This window comes from Diplotaxodon limnothrissa, linkage group LG9 (genome assembly GCF_057381915.1).
Source record: "Diplotaxodon limnothrissa isolate DT_005_m linkage group LG9, D_limnothrissa_male_GT1.1, whole genome shotgun sequence".
NCBI classification, from domain to species: Eukaryota; Metazoa; Chordata; class Actinopteri; order Cichliformes; family Cichlidae; genus Diplotaxodon; species Diplotaxodon limnothrissa.
This window is the reverse complement of record NC_140604.1, coordinates 2710112-2726206: the sequence shown is the minus strand read 5'-3', so window position 1 is coordinate 2726206 and position 16095 is coordinate 2710112.

Sequence of the window (16095 nt, the reverse complement as noted above, 5' to 3'; positions counted from 1 at the left end):
AGATTACTCATGTCTGGTTGTAACTGCAAAAGTGTCTCGGTAAAAGAGGAACCGTTCCTTGTTGTCTCGGCAAGAAAGAGGAACAAGACAAGAACTGAAAGGTAGACAGGAAGGGCTAGCCATGAAAATAGAAGATGATCTTCTGGGTTAAAAGTCTGATCTATGTATAAAATGTATCTGTGACGCATGAAGGGGCGTCAGTAAATCAAACCCTGATGCTATAAAATATCTGTTCATGCTTTGATTAAGTCGAGGACTACTGGCTGTCTGCGTACAGAGTGTCTTCCCACACGTGTGTTCATTAAAATCATCGTTTGACTTCACCCGGCCGGATCGGTGTGGTTATTCTTCGATCACCTCTTGTACCCTTCCTCAATATTGAACCTTAACACTGGGTAGCTGTATGACTGAATGGATGACTTGCAAATTGACTGGGGAAGGGACATATAGACAGCTGACATGTCCATTACCTGGCTTGGGTTCATCCTGCCGAGCCTTCCAGAGTAACGACTCAATTTCCTGTCACAGCGACCCGCTAATACAAGACCGGTGGGGGCAAGGTTGTTGCTTGTTCAACAGTGGCATCAGACATGGAGAACTGACCGGATAAAGTGTCTGGGTTCACATTCAGAGAACCAGGTCTATAAGTGATCACAAAAATTAAAGCAAGTGAAGAAGAGACCCCACCTGGTTTGTCTGGAGTTCAGTCGTTTGGTGGCTTTGAGGGAAGCAAGGTTTTTATGGTCTCTCCACACAAAGAACTGATGGTCAGCTTCCTCTAACTAGTGCCTTCACTCCTCAAAGGACATCTTTACTGCCTGCAGCTGTTGGTCCCCAACATCATAAATGCCTTCATCTGGACAGAGACAGTGAGGGAAAAAGGCACAGGGTTGCATTTCACCTTCTTTGGATTAGGATAGGACGGCTTTGACCCTATAATCAGAGGCGTCCACCTCCACGATGAACTGGTGTGATGTGTCTGGCTGGGTGAGGACAGAAGCTGAGGTCTTTGAGTGTGGAAAAGACCTTTCCTCCTGCGTCCTTCCCCTGGAAAGCAACTTTAGGAGAGGTGAGGTTGGAGACCGGGAGAGTAATTTTGCTAAAGTTGCAAATGAACTGGCAATAAAAGTTTGCAAACCCAAGGAAGTGTTGAAGGTGCTCCCAGGTAGTTAGTGTTGCCCAATCTAGTACCACCTGGATCTTTTCCAGGTCTGCCCAAACCTGTCCTCACTCTACAATGTATCCAAATAAGGAAATGGAGTCAGTGTGATACTCACAATTCTCACCTTTAATAAACAGTTCATTTTCCAACAGACACTGCAAAACCAGACAGATCTGAGACTCGTGTTCATAAAGTGATTTTGAAAAGATTAGGATGTTGTCAAGACAGTAAAGGACAAAGACAAACCTGTTGAGACAATCTCGAAGGCCTGATAAAACAGAGGGTGTATGACCAGATACTCAAAATGACCAAGGTGAGTATTGAATGCAGTTTTCCCATTCATCCAATAATTTGATTTCAACCAGGTGTTAAGCATAGCAAAGGTCCAATTTAATGAAGAATGTTTAAACAGAGGAGAGAAGAGGTAAAGGGTACTTAATCTTAACAGACATTCAAGACACAAAGGTTGATGTAGAGTCATAAGGTTTTGTCCTTCTTCTCCACAAAGAAAAAAACGGCTCTTAGAGGGGGAGGGAGATGGGCCAGAGAGTCCTTTGTGTATTTTTCCATAGCTCTGTATTCTAGTTTAGTTAGGCTATACAACCTGCTAGTGGGAAGAAGAGCCCCAGGGAGGATGTCCATCATGCAGTCGTATGGCCAGTGTGGAGGAATTGAAGGGGCCACGTCCCTATGAAAAACTTCACCTATCCACCTATGGCCTCCTTTTCCAATGAATTCGGGTGTTGTTTTTGCTTAACCAGGGGTGTCCTAGAACCAGAGGAGTGTTGGGAGCTTCGAGAAAAAGTAAGAAGGTCATGGGCAGGGTTCGGTGACTTATGCCAAAAAGACGGGAACAATCAAATGCATTGTGCACAGTAGTCTGCCACACTCCTCTTACTTTGACGCAGGGAAAGCTGTTTTTGAGCTCCACCATCCAGAAGGATGGTCAACTTTGTGCACTGCACAAAGTTGACCTTTATGGAAGAGTGGCAAGAAGAACGTTATTAAACATACAGTGGGGCAAAAAAGTATTTAGTCAGCCACCGATTGTGCAAGTTCCCCCACTTAAAATGATGAGTTCCCCCACTTAAAATACCGTATTTTCACGACCATAAGGCGCACTTAAAAGTCTTAGATTTTCTTCAAAAAGTGCGGCGCGCCCTATAGCGCGGTGCGCCCTATGTGTTGTAAGGAGGACGTAGTAGAGAACACCATGAGAACGTTAAAGGGTGAAGTGTGGGCGTTGATCGTATATACCGGGACAATCGCACATACCTGTATAAAAGGAAAGGTATGTGCATTATGCAGGACATCGTTGTTTTAACAACCCTGAAAATGGCAAAGAGACACGCTTACGAAGCACAGTTTAAACTGAAGGCCATCAGCTACGCGGAGGAACATGGAAATCGAGCAGCGGCGAGAGAATTTAAGATTAACGAATCGATGGTTCGCAAATGGAGGAAGCTGGAAAACAAGCTCCGGCAGGTCAAGAAAACGCAGCTGAGTTTCCGCGGACATAAGGCGAGGTGGCCCGAGTTGGAGGAAAGACTCGAGCGGTGGATCATCGAGCAAAGAGCGAGCGGGAGAAGCGTTTCGACGGTCACCATTCGGCTAAAAGCAGTTTCACTTTCCCTTTTTATGAAACGGTGCCATTTTTCCATCCGGACCAGGACTACGGTAGCGCAGCAACTTCCAGCGGATTATAAGGAAAAGCTGGCCATCTTCCGCTCCTACTGCAGCAAACACATCGGCGACAAAAACATCCAGCCCAGCCACATCACAAACATGGACGAGGTCCCGCTCACTTTTGACATCCCGCTGAGTCACACTGTGGAGAAGAAGGGGACCAGCACGGTAGCGATACGCACAACGGGGTATGGAAAGTCTTCTTTTACTGTTGTGCTTGGCTGCCATGCTAATGGACAGAAACTGCCGCCTATGGTGATTTTTAAGCGAAAGACTTTGCCTAAAGAGAAGTTTCCAGCAGGAATCATCATTAAGGCAAATGAAAAGGGCTGGATGGATGAGGAAATGATGAAAGACTGGCTGAGGGAGGTGTATGTAAGGAGACCAGGTGGTTTTTTTCCACGCATCACCATCGCTGTTGATCTGTGACTCTATGCGTGCCCATCTCACAGCCGATGTGAAAAAACAAGTGCAGCAAATGAACTGTGAGCTTGCTGTCATTCCGGGAGGGAGGCCTGACAAAGGAACTCCAACCGCTGGACATCGGTGTGAACCGCCCGTTCAAAGTAAGGCTGCGAGCGGTCTGGGAGCGATGGATGACCGGTGGAGACCACAGTTTCACTAAGAATGGAAGGCAGCGCCGGGCGAGTTACGCCACAATTTGCCAATGGATTATAGATGCTTGGGCTAACATGTCTGCTGGCACTGTTGTTCGAGCTTTCGCAAAAGCCGGCATCGTTTCCGAGGAGCCGCACGGCACGGAAAGTGACTCTGACGGTGAAGACGGTGAACCTGGCATGTTTGATGGAGATTTAGCGCAGCTGTTCAATTCAGGCACAGAGGATGAGGACTTCGATGGGTTTGATTGATGATAAAAATGTGAGTACCAAACTCAGTTTTGCTCCTGCTTTATTTTTAAATATGCACACTTGTATGCTTGTGTGTTGTTGATGATGACGATTACCGGCAATAGAAATGTGAGTAAGGTACCGAATTCAGGTTTGCTCCCGCTTTATTTTTAAATACGCATACGGTACTTGTATGCGCCCTATGGTCCAGTGCGCCTTATGTGTGTGTTAAATACAGTAAGGGCACACACAACTGAGACTGCGCCTTTTAGCACAGTGCGCCTTATGGTCGTGAAAATACGGTAAGGTCAGTAATTTGCACCAGAGGTACACTTCAACTGTGAGAGACAGAATGTGAAAAAAAAATCCATGAATCCACATGGTAGGATTTGTAAAGAATTTATTTGTAAATTAGGGTGGAAAATAAGTATTTGGTCACCTCAAACAAGGAAAATCTCTGGCTCTCACAGACCTGTAACGTCTTCTGTAAGAAGCTTTTCTGTCCCCCACTCGTTACCTGTATGAATGGCACCTGTTTGAACTCATCATCTGTATAAAAGACACCTGTCCACAGCCTCAAACTGTCAGACTCCAAACTCCGCCATGGCCAAGACCAAAGAGCTTTCGAAGGACACCAGGAAAAGTATTGTAGACCTGCACCAGACTGGGAAGAGTGAATCTACAATAGGCAAGCAGCTTGGTGTGAAAAAATCAACTGTGGGAGCAATCATCAGAAAATGGAAGACATACAAGACCACTGATAATCTCCCTCGATCTGGGGCTCCACGCAAGATCTCATCCCGTGGGGTCAAAATGATCATGAGAACGGTGAGCAAAGATCCCAGAACCACACGGGGGGACCTGGTGAATGACCTGCAGAGAGCTGGGACCAAAGTAACAAAGGTCACCATCAGTAACACACTACAACGGCAGGGAATCAAATCCCGCAGTGCCAGACGTGTTCCGCTGCTGAAGCCAGTGCATGTCCAGGCCCGTCTGAAGTTTGCCAGAGAGCACATGGATGATACAGCAGAGGATTGGGAGAATGTCATGTGGTCAGATGAAACCAAAGTAGAACTTTTTGGTATAAACTCAACTCGTCGTGTTTGGAGGAAGAAGAATACTGAGTTGCATCCCAAGAACACCATACCTACTGTAAAGCATGGGGGTGGAAACATCATGCTATGGGGCTGTTTTTCTGCCAAGGGGACAGGACGACTGATCCGTGTTAAGGACAGAATGAATGGGGCCATGTATCGTGAGATTTTGAGCCAAAACCTCCTTCCATCAGTGAGAACTTTGAAGATGAAACGAGGCTGGGTCTCCCAACATGACAATGATCCAAAACACACCGCCCGGGCAACAAAGGAGTGGCTCCGTAAGAAGCATTTGAAAGTCCTGGAGTGGCCTAGCCAGTCTCCAGACCTCAACCCCATAGAAAATCTGTGGCGGGAGTTGAAAGTCCGTGTTGCTCGGCGACAGCCCCAAAACATCACTGCTCTCGAGAAGATCTGCATGGAGGAATGGGCCAAAATACCAGCTACTGTGTGTGCAAACCTGGTAAAGACCTATAGTAAACGTTTGACCTCTGTTATTGCCAACAAAGGTTATGTTACAAAGTATTGAGTTGTATTTTTGTTATTGACCAAATATTTATTTTCCACCCTGATTTACGAATAAATTCTTTACAAATCCTACCATGTGGATTCATGGATTTTTTTTTCACATTCTGTCTCTCACAGTTGAAGTGTACCTCTGGTGCAAATTACTGACCTCTGTCATCATTTTAGGTGGGGGAACTTGCACAATCGGTGGCTGACTAAATACTTTTTTGCCCCATTGTACTCTGAAATTTATCAAACGTACTCTTAAACTTGGAGATGAAATCTGCGAATAAAAGGTTAGGATGCAAGTTTAACACTTGAGCCCACCTCAGTGCATGTCCACACAGCAGCTCCACCAGGAAGGCGATCTTTTCACCATCAGAGGAATATGTGCAGCTCAGTTGTTTGAAGACTAAAAAACATTAAGTCAGAAACCCTCCACATACAGTGGCTTGCAAAAGTATTCGGCCCCCTTGAATTTTCCCACATTTTGTCACATTACAGCCACAAACATGAATCAATGTTATTGGAATTCCACGTGAAAGACCAACACAAAGTGGTGCACACGTGAGAAGCGGAACAAAAATCAGACATGACTCCAAACATTTTTTACAAATAAATAACTGCAAAGTGGGGTGTGCGTAATTATTCAGCCCCCTTTGGTCTGAGTGCAGTCAGTTGCACATATGAGTGCTAATGACTAAATAGAGTGTCTGTGAAGGTTCTCAGTCATCCAGGTCATCGTAGTCAAAGGAGCTTGCAAAGAAAAGCGTCTGGACTTCTTTAAGTTGCTTGAAGACGTTTCACCTCTCATCCGAGAAGCTTCTTCAGTTCTAAGGTCAAATGGTGGAGAGTCCCAGATATAAACCTAGTGGGAGTAACCCCCCACAGAGGGACAAAAGGACCCCCTGATGATCCTCTAATCGCCTGAGCCAAGGTGTGAAACTGGGTGTGGGTCCCAATCAGCCAGAGTTTCGGGTGTGTTCATTGTGAAACCTGGCCCCACCTTATCATGCGAATTCCTGAGGTCAGATGGCCCAGGATGTGAGTGGGCGTTAAGGCGTCTGGGAAAGGATCTCAAAACTGGATTATAGATGGCAGAGAGTTGGTGTCTGTTCAAAGATGGTCGCTCACAGTGGACATAGATGGCCATAGATGGCCATAGACACAGACTTAACAATGTGGTGTATGCTGTACAGTGCAGCGAGGAATGCTCAGACCTCTACATTGGAGAGACCAAACAGCCACTTCATGGCACAACACAGAAGAGCCACCTCCACAGGACAAGACTCAGCAGTCCATCTGCATCTTAAGGATAAAGGACACTCTTTCGAGGATGCCAATGTTCACATTTTGGACAGAGAGGACAGATGGTTTGAAAGAGGAGTGAAAGAAGCCATCTATGTCCACTGTGAGCGACCATCTTTGAACAGAGGCGGGGGTTTACGACACCAACTCTCTGCCATCTATAATCCAGTTTTGAGATCCTTTCCCAGACGCCTTAACGCCCACTCACATCCTGGGCCATCTGACCTCAGGAATTCGCATGATAAGGTGGGGCCAGGTTTCACAATGAACACACCCGAAACTCTGGCTGATTGGGACCCACACCCAGTTTCACACCTTGGCTCAGGCGATTAGAGGATCATCAGGGGGTCCTTTTGTCCCTCTGTGGGGGGTTACTCCCACTAGGTTTATATCTGGGACTCTCCACCATTTGACCTTAGAACTGAAGAAGCTTCTCGGATGAGAGGTGAAACGTCTTCAAGCAACTTAAAGAAGTCCAGACGCTTTTCTTTGCAAGCTCCTTTGACTAATTAGAGTGCACCTGTGTGTAATCTAATGTCACTACAAATACAGCTGCTCTGTGACGGCCTCAGAGGTTGTCTAAGAGAATATTGGGAGCAACAACACCATGAAGTCCAAAGAATGGCCTGTATTTTTGACCTGTATTTATATAGCACTTTACTAGTCCCTAAGGACCCCAAAGCGCTTTACATATCCAGTCATCCACCCATTCACACACACATTCACACACTGGTGATGGCAAGCTACATTGTAGCCACAGCCACCCTGGGGCGCACTGACAAAGAACACACCAGACAGGTCAGGGATAACGTTATTGAGAAATTTAAAGCAGGCTTAGGCTACAAAAAGATTTCCCAAGCCTTGAACATCCCACGGAGCACTGTTCAAGCCATCATTCAGAAATGGAAGGAGGATGGCACAACTGTAAATCTACCAAGACAAGGCCGTCCACCTAAACTCACAGGCCGAACAAGGAGAGCGCTGATCAGAAATGCAGCCACGAGGCCCATGGTGACTCTGGACGAGCTGCAGAGATCTACAGCTCAGGTGGGGGAATCTGTCCGTAGGACAACTATTAGTCGTGCACTGCACAAAGTTGGCCTTTATGGAAGAGTGGCAAGAAGAAAGCCATTGTTAACAGAAAACCATAAGAAGGCCCGTTTGCAGTTTGCCACAAGCCATGTGGGGGACACAGCAAACATGTGGAAGAAGCTGCTCTGGTCAGATGAGACCAAAATGCAAACACTATGTGTGGCAGAAAACTAACACTGCACATCACTCTGAACACACCATCCCCACTGTCAGATATGGTGGTGGCAGCATCATGCTCTGGGGGTGCTTCTCTTCAGCAGGGACAGGGAAGCTGGTCAGAGTTGATGGGAAGATGGATGGAGCCAAATACAGGGCAATCTTGGAAGAAAACCTCTTGGATTCTGCAAAAGACTTGAGACTGGGGCGGAGGTCGGGCATTGTACAGCTACAAGCATTTCACCCCCATGTCATACTGTGTATGGTTGTGTGTGTGTGACAAATAAAATTTGAATTTGAATTTGAGGTTCACCTTCCAGCAGGACAACGACCCTAAACGCGCTATATAAATCCAATCCATTATTATTATTATTATTAAACATAAAGCCAGGGCAACGATGGGATGGTTTAAAACAAAACGTATCCATGTGTTAGAACGGCCCAGTCAAAGTCCAGATCTAAATCCAATCCAGAATCTGTGGCAAGATCTGAAAACTGCTGTTTACAAACGCTGTCCATCTAATCTGACTGAGCTGGAGCTGTTTTGCAAAGAAGAATGGGCAAAGATCTCAGTCTGTAGATGTGCAAAGCTGGTAGAGACAGAACCTAAAAGACTGGCAGCTGTAACTGCAGCAAAAGGTGGTTCTACAAAGTATTGACTCAGGGGGCTGAATAATTATGCACACCCCACTTTGCAGTTATTTATTTGTTTATTTATTTTACTGTCAAACATCACCCGAGATAATGCTTAACATCTCGAGATGGATTCATGGATGGATAGATGACAGGACCAAGGATCCAACATGGTCCTGTCAAGGACGAGGCGGCCACATTAAGTAGCTGTCTCTGTAAAGCTTTGAAGGTGTGCTTTGGTATGTCAGCAACAGATTCTTTAAATCCTGTAAATCGTGAGGTGGGGCCTCCATGGCGTGGACTTATCAAATGCTTGATTGGATTGAGATATGGGTAATTTGGAGCCCAAGTCAACAGCTTAAACTCATTGTTGTACTCATCATTCCTGAACCAACTCTGCTTTGTGACAGGATGCACAATCCCACTGAAAGAGGCTATAGCCATTAGGAAATACTATTTCCATGAAAGGGTGTACATCGCCTGAACCGGTGCTGAGGTAGTTGGTACCTATCAAATTAGCATCCACATAATTGGCACAACCCAAGATTTCCTAGCAGAACATTGCACAAATCATCACACTGTCTCCATCAGATTGCCTTCTTGGTTCCAGGTGTTCCCCAGGTAAGTGATGCACATACTATTCACATGATATAAATGCAAACATGATTCATCAGACCAGTTGTCACTGCTCCTTACAGCAGCGTGAGATGAGTGACTGTATTTTTGCTACTCACGTTTTTTCTATGGGGGAGATCCTGATTTGCCGGTTTATGGGCCTTGCACTTTCTCCAAGAATATCAGCTTAGTGTGAAACCTGGGATTGTTTAGTTGAACACAAAGTAAACAGAGTAAATTTTCATTCTATTTCAATAAATATACTTTTTGTGACATTTGTGTTTGGTGGTGTGTCTTGTGATTTTTCTGATGTGAAATATGTGTTGTAGCTTCAAAGGGTTGGGCAACACTGAAAAATAAGACTGCATATAAAAAATATAGTCACAAGCATTTTAAGGAAGTTCAGGAATTTCCCTTTCACTGGAAACTCCTAAAAGGCTATCAACAGAACCGAAAAGAATGCCATTATTGTCACTATACAGATGTACAATGAGATAAGGAACAACTCTCCAACTCGGATCACATCATGAAACATGGATGTCGTATAGCAGGTTGCAAGTCTCCTTTGCTGTCGCCATCAGCTTTCACCTTCTAGTCCTGCCTGATAATAGATTTGAAGTTCTTCCCTCTGTGTGGTCCTTCAGTGTTCTTTAGTGTAATTATCCTGTAAAATTATTGTCTCTGCGTCTTCCTGTTTCAAATCATTCTCACTTCCTGTTTTTTGTTTTCACTTTTTGTTTTTGTAGTAGTGATTTGTCTAAAATCTAATCATTCTCTAATTTGTGTCCTTCGACCACAGTGGAGTTTTAAGGAATGAAAAAAATATGTAGAGTGATAAAGTCATCTTACAGCAGCGGTATATTTTAAAAAAAAAATTATTTAAAAATGTTTTTAATGACAAATATAACAAAATGAAATACAGTAATGTTGTATTACAGTAGTAGTATTTTTGTATGATGTTAAATTTCTGTTATTTTACATTTATTTATTTTTTTTACAGTGAACTCCATAGAAAAAACATGTAGGCTCATGGCCATGAAGTTTGAACATTGTCTCTGACATCATCATTACATATCTAACAAGAAAAACATAAAAACCCAAACTTTTAAATGTCACTTCAGCTTTAATTGAGGAGGTGAAAAAAATAGCTTTAATCTTCACAGTTAGGGTTTTAGTATTGATTGATTGATTAAAATGATTAACATTATGAAACAGTGATAACTGTGGTAGACTACTTTGCTGAAATATCGTCTGTCATCGGTGCTATTTTTTATATTTTTATTTTATTATCTAATCTTGTAAAGAAATATTTGTAAGAAAACACTCTCCTTATAAATAAATTATTAGAATAATGGCAGTCAGTATTGTACATAAACATATTCTGAAATACTACAGCAGGGGAAATTAACAGAAGGTATATTATATGATTTCTTTGTTGTCTAAATCTGAACGAGATAAAATGTTCACAGAAATGAATGATCACTTTTTTTTTTTATCTCATAGCGCAAACACTGATGGGCTAGCCTGTTCTTTCTATTCCTGACATCATGTGAACACTGCATCCCACGCACTGCGCCCTGAGACCAGTGGAGTTCCAGACTGAGAACAAATGTGACATAATAGGGCTTAATGACCGTGGCCCACTCTGATACTACTCAGGCAGCACCGCTTCTCCCTGTTATCTTCTTTTCATTTCATTTGCCTCTTCTGTTCATGTGTCAGTGTTATTTGTGTGTGAGTCTCTATCTCCACTACCTAAAACGTGCCTTTTGTTCTTAGCTGTGATAAGATTTGCATCTCTCGTCTGCAAAAATCATCAGCCTCAGAGCCTTGACAGTTGACAAAACAAGTGAGATTGTGTAGACTGGATATGTTACTGAGTGAGATCAATACATACAGCCTGTGACTCACCAGCCTCAGAGCTCTTGGGGACAAATGACCTCACTGAAAATCTAGATGAGCAGACAGAAAACAAGAGAATTTGTTACTTCCCCTTATAATGGAATTTGATAACGTGTGGCCCTGTTAGAGTTGCTCTATCAAGACAGAATTACATTTATATGGTCCATGATTCAGAGACAGAGAAGAAAAGCATCATCTCCAGTGTTTTGTGTGCATAAACCTGAACTTTTATTTAAATAAATTTAACATTCATGGAAAATTATACATGACTTACCAAGATAAGTTAATGTTAGGCATGTTCTGTTCAATTCAATTCAATTCAATTTTATTTATATAGCGCCAAATCACAACAAAAGTCGCCTCAAGGCGCTTCATAGATACAGAGAAAAACCCAACAATCATATGACCCCCTATGAGCAGCACTTTGGCGACAGTGGGAAGGAAAAACTCCCTTTTAACAGGAAGAAACCTCCGGCAGAACCAGGCTCAGGGAGGGGCGGGGCCATCTGCTGCAACCGGTTGGGGTGAGAGAAGGAAGACAGGATAAAGACATGCTGTGGAAGAGAGACAGAGGTTAATAACAGATATGATTCAATGCAGAGAGGTCTGTTAATACATAGTGAGTGAGAAAGGTGACTGGAAAGGAAAAACTCAGTGCATCATGGGAATCCCCCGGCAGCCTACGTCTATTGCAGCATAGCTAAGGGAGGATTCAGGGTCACCTGGTCCAGCCCTAACTATATGCTTTAGCAAACAGGAAAATTTGAAGCCTAATCTTGAAAGTAGAGATAGTGTCTGTCTCCCGAATCCAAACTGGAAGCTGGTTCCACAGAAGAGGGGCCTGAAAACTGAAGGCTCTCCCTCCCATTCTACTTTTAAATACTCTAGGAACAACAAGTAGGCCTGCAGAGCGAGAGTGAAGTGCTCTAATAGGGTGATATGGTACTACAAGGTCATTAAGATAAGATGGGGCCTGATTATTTAGGACCTTGTATGTGAGGAGCAGGATTTTGAATTCAATTCTGGATTTAACAGAAAGCCAATGAAGGGAAGCCAAAACAGGAGAAATATGCTCTCTCTTTCTAGTCCCTGTCAGGACTCTTGCTGCAGCATTTTGGATTAGCTGAAGGCTTTTCAGTGAGTTTTTTGGACATCCTGATAATAATGAATTAGAGTCGTCCAGCCTGGAAGTAATAAATGCATGAACTAGTTTTTCAGCGTCACTCTGAGACAGGATATTTTCCTAATTTTAGAGATGTTGCGCAAATGGAAGAAAGCAGTCTTACATATTTGTTTAATATGTGCGTTGAAGGACATGTCCTGGTCAAAAATGACTCCAAGGTTCCTCACAGTGTTACTGGAGGCCAAGGTAATGCCATCCAGAGTAAGAATCTGCTTAGATACCATATTTCTAGGCTTTTCAGGGCCGAGTACAATAACCTCAGTTTGATCTGAATTAAGAAGCAGAAAGTTAGCGGCCATCCAGGTCTTTATGTCTTTAAGACATTCCTGCAGTTTAACTAATTGGTGTGTGTTATCTGGCTTCATGGACAGATAGAGCTGGGTGTCATCTGCATAGCAGTGAAAATGTATGCTATGTCTTCTAATGATGCTGCCTAAGGGAAGCATGTATAATGTAAACAGAATTGGTCCTAGCACTGAACCCTGTGGAACTCCATAATTAACCTCAGTGTGTGAAGAGGACTCTCCATTTACATGCACAAACTGGAGTCTATTAGATAGATATGATACAAACCACTGCAGCGCAGTACCTGTAATACCTACAGCATGTTCTAATCGCTCTAATAGGATATTATGGTCGACAGTATCGAACGCTGCACTGAGGTCTAGCAGGACAAGCACAGAGATGAGTCCACTGTCAGAGGCCATAAGAAGATCATTTGTAACCTTCACTAAAGCTGTTTCTGTGCTGTGATGAGCTCTGAAACCTGACTGAAACTCTTCAAATAAACCATTCCTCTGCAGATGATCTGTTAGCTGTTTGACAACTACTCTTTCATGGATGTTTGATATGAAAGGAAGGTTGGAGATTGGCCTATAATTAGCTAAGACTGCTGGGTCTAGAGATGCTTTTTGAGTAAAGGTTTAACTACAGCTAGCTTGAAGGCCTGTGGTACATAGCCGATCATTAGAGATAGGTTGATCATATTTAAGATCGAAGAATTAATTAATGGCAGGACTTCTTTGAGCAGTTTTGTAGGAATGGGGTCTAAAAGACACGTTGATGGTTTGGAGGAATTAATTATTGAAGTTAACTCAGAAAGATCAATTGGAGAAAAAGAGTCTAACTTAACATCAATGGTACTAAGAGTAGCTGTAGATAATATTACATCTGTGGGATGATTATTGGTAATTTTTTCTCTAATGATAAGAATTTTATTTGTGAAGAAGTTCATGAAGTCATTACTAGTTAACGTTAAAGGGATGGTTGGCTCAACAGAGCTCTGACTGTTTGTCAGCCTGGCTACAGAGCTGAAGAGAAACCTGGGGTTGTTCTTATTTTCTTCAATCAGTGATGAATAGTAAGATGTTCTGGCTTTGCGGAGGGCTTTCTTATAAAGCAACAAACTATTTCTCCAGGCTAAATGATGATCCTCTAAATTTGTGACGTCTTTTGAGCTGCTTTTAAGCATGTTTCTTGTCGTCGTCGTTCCAACACAGTGTGTTTGTTTTGATTTGTAGACCCCGAAAATGGTGCCGTGCTCCCACAATGCATTGCAGCGTGCAAAACAGAATTGTTAAAGTTTTAATTTTAATTTCAATTCAGGTTAGATTTTTTTTTTTTTTTTGTACGCAACGCAGATTTTCTGTGGGCAGAGACCATGCCAGCAGTGCGCAATTGCGCACGCGCGCAGATTAGAGGGAACATTGTTTCTGACTGTCAAAATTGAATCAAATCGATTATAGAAATCAGTGATGATACCCAGCACTACTGAGTAGCCTAAGCCTGACAGAAAGGGATGTAGCTGTGGGTAATAAGAAAAGATGTGTCATGGTCCTGGGTCGTTGACCCAGCGTTTTGTGTTTTGTGACTATTTCCCTCTGTTCTAGTTATTCTGTGTCCTCCCCCCTTGTGTCCGGTTCGGGTTCTAGATTTCCTGTTTTACTTTGTAGGTCTGTGTCTCGTTATGCCCATTAAGTTCCAGCTGTGTCCCCTCCTGTGTGCCATTTCCTCATTACCTGGTGTGTGTATTTATAGTTGGTGTCTGCCTGTGCTCCTCGTCGGGTCGTCTGCACTCATCCGTGTATTTCTGCGTATCTCTGCATTCATCTGCGTTCCATGGTGTCCTGTCTCTGCGTCCCTCTGCCCCGCACCCCCTTTGTACGGTCTCAGGTTTGCTATTTAGTTTCTCCCAGTTTAGGTTTCCGTTTGTAAAGTACTCATACCTCGTTGCCTGTTTTTGTCACCACCACCTTTGTAAATAAAACATCACTCGTATCATCAGTTTGCTGCATCTTGGGTCCTCCTTTTCCTCCACACCACACGGCTCCCTCCGCCAGCCGTGACAGTACGACCCGACCAAACATGGACCCAGCAGCATCCGCACCGTCCCAGGAGTTTCGGGAGGAAGTGATCGACAGCGTCTCCAGGTTGGTCAACCTGTGGCTGGAGCATGAGGAGGAAGAGCTTCACCACGCTGTAGAAGCTAGGCTACAGCAGCTGATGTCTGCTCACTGCTGGCTACTCGACTCTCTTCACTCGCTCGCACAGGACTTCATCCTTAACGAACTTCACCTCCACCCTCCAGCCGCTACCGCTTCCCAACCCAGCCCGGCGGTGAAGATTTTGCCCGGCCCGCCGGAGGTTTTGCCCGGCCCGCCGGAGGTTTTGCCCGGCCCGCCGGAGGTTTTGCCCGGGAGGAAGCGACGATCGCGCCGTCGGCGCGTCGCCCCACAGCCGGAGGTTGGGACTTCGGAACTGCCGGCTGTGGTGAGTGGAAAAGACACTCCGTCTGTTTCGCCAGCTCGCATGACTGTTTATTCCGGGGCTGTGTTTGTTGAGCCAGCTGCCCAGCCGGTAGCTCGGTTAGCTGCCCTGCAGCCGCTACCTCAGTTAGCCACTCAATCTCCACCTCCATTACAGTCACAGCCAGACCTATTAGACACCTTGTTACAATCTGTGGCTCAGTCAATAGCTCAGTTGGCAAGAGACTCATCAGCGTTATTACCAGCTCAGCCACCATCTTCACCAGCTCCGCCTGTACTACAAGTCCAGTCCATCCAACCGGAAAAGCACTGTTTTTCACCTGTTCATGTCAAGCAGAGAGACACACCACATAACGCAGTAGTCAGTCCGCAACAGCTGGCCAGCCCAGAGACTGTGACGCACTCCAGGGCCTCCCCAGAGGCTGGGTCCCAGCCCCCGGCCGACTCTGGACCCCTGGAGGTTAAGAAGCCAGCTGAGGACTGCATCCGGCTGTCGCTGCCTGAGCTGAGTCGATGCTCTGTGCAGCTGCAGTCTGCTTTGTGTTTGCCAGAGGCCCGTGCGCCTGCTGGTTCTGATCTGTTCCTGCCAGAGGCCCGTGCGCCTGCTGGTTCTGACCCGTACCTGCCAGAGGCCCGTGCGCCTACTGGCTCTGTTCTGTGCCTGCCAGAGGCCCGTGCGCCTGCTGGTTCTGAACTGTGCCTGCCAGAGGCCCGTGCGCCTGCTGGTTCTGACCTGTGTGTTCCAGGGGCCCCGGTGCCCACTGGTCCAGAGACTGTTTTCGCTGGGGGGCCCGAGGAGCCCGTCCAGCCTCCTGCTTCGCCTGCTGGGGGGCCCGAGGAGCCCGTCCAGCCTCCTGTCTCGCCTGCTGGGGGGCCCGAGGAGCCCGTCCAGCCTCCTGTCTCGCCTGCTGGGGGGCCCGAGGAGCCCGTCCAGCCCCAAGACCCATCATCGCCACCAGCTGCAGCCTCTGTGTCTCCATCCTCGCCAGCTGCGGCCTCTGTGTCTTCACCCACGCCGTCGCCTGGTCCAGCCACTACTTCACCCACGCCTGGCCCGGCTTCAGCTTCTGCTTCACCCACGCCTGGCCCGGCTTCAGCCTCTGCTTCACCCACGCCTGGCCCGGCTTCAGCTTCAGCTTCA